The following is a 3,483-nucleotide window of genomic DNA, read 5'->3' as shown; positions in this document are numbered from 1 at the left end:
TATGATCATAATTATTTGATATTTTTCATATCGTCCTAAAGTTCAATAAAGAGTATATTTTCGTAGATTTTATAGTCCAATAAAGAGTTATATATTCTTTCCTAATTAGATTTGTCATAATCCTAAAAGTCAGTACCTAATTAGTTTATTATTTAAAACGTAATATATTGTTTCTCTATTTAAAATGAGCTATCAATAAGAAAAGTATGAGTTGCTTATTGTTTTATAATATAATTTGTTGTGTTTTGAAGGTTAAGACTCTTTTGAAGTAGTTATTGAAAATCACAACTCCCTTTAAGTAACTTATTTATCCTTTCTATGTTCTGTTAGTAACAAGTTTGTATTATATCTATCACATCCAATTTTTTTTTTTTTTGAACAAGTAGCATGTGCTACAATATATTTGCTAAAAGCCCGAAGGCAATTACATGACAAAGAGGTACAAGATCCCCTACATCATAAGCCAAAAAGATTTGACTTAAAAACTACTGCCTAAACAATACAGAAATAATACAAGGACAACATTTGGGCCTCTCTTTACAATAACGCACACTCCTAAAAAAAGAGGGCCGATCTAGCAACATGCCAATAAATAGTCCAGTACAAATTTAAGCATTACAAAGGCAGTCTGTGACTGGAGAAACACAGGAATAACACAAAACATAAACCACACAATAGCTGTAGCGCCCCAGATTTTTAGTAATGCAATTAATGTCTTAAACTAGAATTTAAGATTAAATGAATAGACTGACGGAATTATTCAGTAGACTAATTGGCATAATAATATTAATAAATAATATTAATGTGTAATATGTACAATATATATTTGGTTTATAAATTTATTATGTTTAAATATTATTGAGATAATAATATTACCTATGAAACGAACTAGACTCAAAACGGGTTTAAAATTACACTCTAGTGAATTATTATTAATAAAGACCTAGTGTAAAAATACCTAAATCTGCAATAATATCTGCAGGTGATTCGATGCATTTTCTGATAAAATGCTTACCGACACTCTCTTCCACCGACAGTGTTTATATTTATTTATTCATAAATTGATTATTTTTAATCAGCCGTCCACCTGCTATAATCCATTGCCGACATTCTTGCCGACACTTATTCTTTTAAAACTGTCTGTTTCCCTTCAGAAAATACTCGCACCTCCCATGAACTAAGCTTCTTCCTTCTGATCTTCTTAATTTCCTCCCCCACTGTCTCTTATTCTTTGCTGTCCCGATGCATATGAGGAATTGAGATTGAGAGTAGGAGAGTGAGTTGAGAGAAAGAGATGAGATGAGATGAGATGAGATGAGAAATAGAAGCAAGCAAGAGATTAAGAGTAAGTAGAGAATTGAGAGAGAAGCAGAATTTGAGAGAGAAAGAAGGAGTGAAATGAAGAGAGAAACAGAGGCAGAGAGGGAGATCCGGCCGATCCTTCAGTAGAGTCCCGGCCGATTGTAGCAGACCGAGAGAGAGAAGATGAGAGACCCGAAGCCGTGAACCCCAAGCAAACCCGAAGATCCGGCGTGAGCCCAGCCAAAACCCACAACTCAGCACCGATGGCTGGCGGACGGCGTCACCCAGCAGAGCCCATCCCATCCCGGCGTGACCCAGGACCCGATCGTGGAGCCGTGAACCACGACCCGTCCAACCCAGCCGTGAAACCATGAACCCAACGAACCCGTGCGTGATCCAGCCATGATCCATGACCCAGCCGTGAAGACCACCGACCCAGAAGCCCATTCCAGCTGCGATTCAGACCAGACCCGTGAACCTCGGCCCAACCCAGACGATCCAGCTGAACCCGTGAACCCCGGCCCAACCCGTGACCCGTGAGCCCAGTCCAGCAAGCAGTAGCTGAGCCCAGTCCAGCCCATCCCAGCAAGCAAGCCCAACCCAGTCGGCCCACGAACCAATTTCAGCCCAGACCCGCTGAGCCTGACCCAGCAGTGATCCAACCATGACCTGAACCCGGAGACCCGACCCGCCGGTGACCCGTCTCCGGCAGAGTCTTCCGGCGACTTTTCCGGTAACCTTTCCGGCGACTTCCCGTGACCAAACTCACCGTTTTCACTAGATTTTCTAGTAAAATCCTTAATGTGAGTTTCTGGGTTTTTAATTAACTTAATGGTATATACTTACATGAAATCAATTAATAAGTATTTTAGATTATAACTTTGATAAATATAGAATTGAATATTTTGATAAATAACTTATTAATGTATATTATATTTATTGAGTGTTTAAATCATATGTAGAATAATATGGAAAATGAATAATCGGTGCTATTAAAAATATTAGAGGATGGTTTAAGTGTTAAAACTAAGAATAATAATAACATTAGGCAAAGAGGTTTTATAAATAGAATTAGGATTTGTGCTAAATGATGTTAACACTTTGTGTGGATATACCTATAATTTTTCAGATGATGACTTGAGAGACTGCATGAATTGGCAGTAAGTATTTCTATACTTACTGAGAACGAAGCTGGTGGTTTTTCCATAATATTGTGTTTATTGTTTTATTTAATTTGTTCATTACATGTGGCCGATCATGCATAGCATGTTGTGTCTAAAATAATAAAATACGGCTGATAAGATAGCCAGTGCATCAGTTGACTTGGGGGGTTAAAAAACCAAAGCTGATGTAGTAGCAAGGGGAAGAAAGGCTCATCAGTGAACCCTAAAAAGTGCGAGTCCGAAGTCTTAATATATAACTAATGCTGGGACCGGTAGGATTCCAGTAAAAACAGGTAAGACTTTAAGTGGGAGGCAACGGACGTGAACGGGTTCTGATAACCTAGAACGAGAGGTCTGAAGAAAGATGATCATAAAATACAAACTAAATGGTTACTACGATGCATATTCATACAACTCATACATTTGCATTATACGCATGGTTATAAAGCCATAACTACATGTTAAGAGAATTTATTAAGTAAATCAGTATTCACCGTATTATTGGAAACAGTGGACTCACTTTGGTTGTTTTGTGTTTTTGTTCCTATATACATATATTCCGTTAATGCAGGTTAATAGACAAAGACCAGAACTCAAGAGGTTTTATAGCTAAGGACGCATAGTTTATATTTTGTTTGTAGTCTTCTGTGTTTATAGCATTTTATATTGACAAAATTGCTAATGATTTATATGTATTCTTTTGTGTCATTATGGACACCTGTTTCCTTGTATTTGTTATAAAAATTTTCTAATGAATATCTAGAGGTATTTAATTTAAAAGCTCTAATGTGTTATTTAATCCAAGCATGTTGGTTAAAAATATATTCCGCTGCGAGAGTTTATCTCTGATGTAGTAACGTCACGTGGAAACCGGAGGTTTCTGCTTACGAATTTGCTGGCTCAAATTTGGGGCGTTACAGTATGGTATCAGAGCAGTTGTTCTGCGACCTAGTGAACATTCAGTGTCATACTGTAACTTGGGTAAGTTACAGTATGGTGTCAGAGCAGTTTGCTCTGA

The 3,483-nt window shown here is 37.4% G+C and overlaps 1 long non-coding RNA gene across 1 annotated transcript; it reads left to right on the top strand.

The window, feature by feature from the left end:
* Positions 1 to 1,137: 1,137 nt before the first annotated feature.
* LOC133853819 (uncharacterized) lies at positions 1,138 to 3,190 on the top strand. The gene is made up of 3 exons (XR_009896751.1): positions 1,138 to 2,105; positions 2,432 to 2,462; positions 3,037 to 3,190. It is a non-coding gene; the product is annotated as an uncharacterized LOC133853819 (long non-coding RNA).
* Positions 3,191 to 3,483: the final 293 nt, after the last annotated feature.

This window comes from Alnus glutinosa, chromosome 13, assembly GCF_958979055.1.
Source record: "Alnus glutinosa chromosome 13, dhAlnGlut1.1, whole genome shotgun sequence".
NCBI lineage: Eukaryota > Viridiplantae > Streptophyta > Magnoliopsida > Fagales > Betulaceae > Alnus > Alnus glutinosa.
Note: the sequence above shows the minus strand (reverse complement) of the source record. Positions and strands in the feature narration are given on the sequence as shown.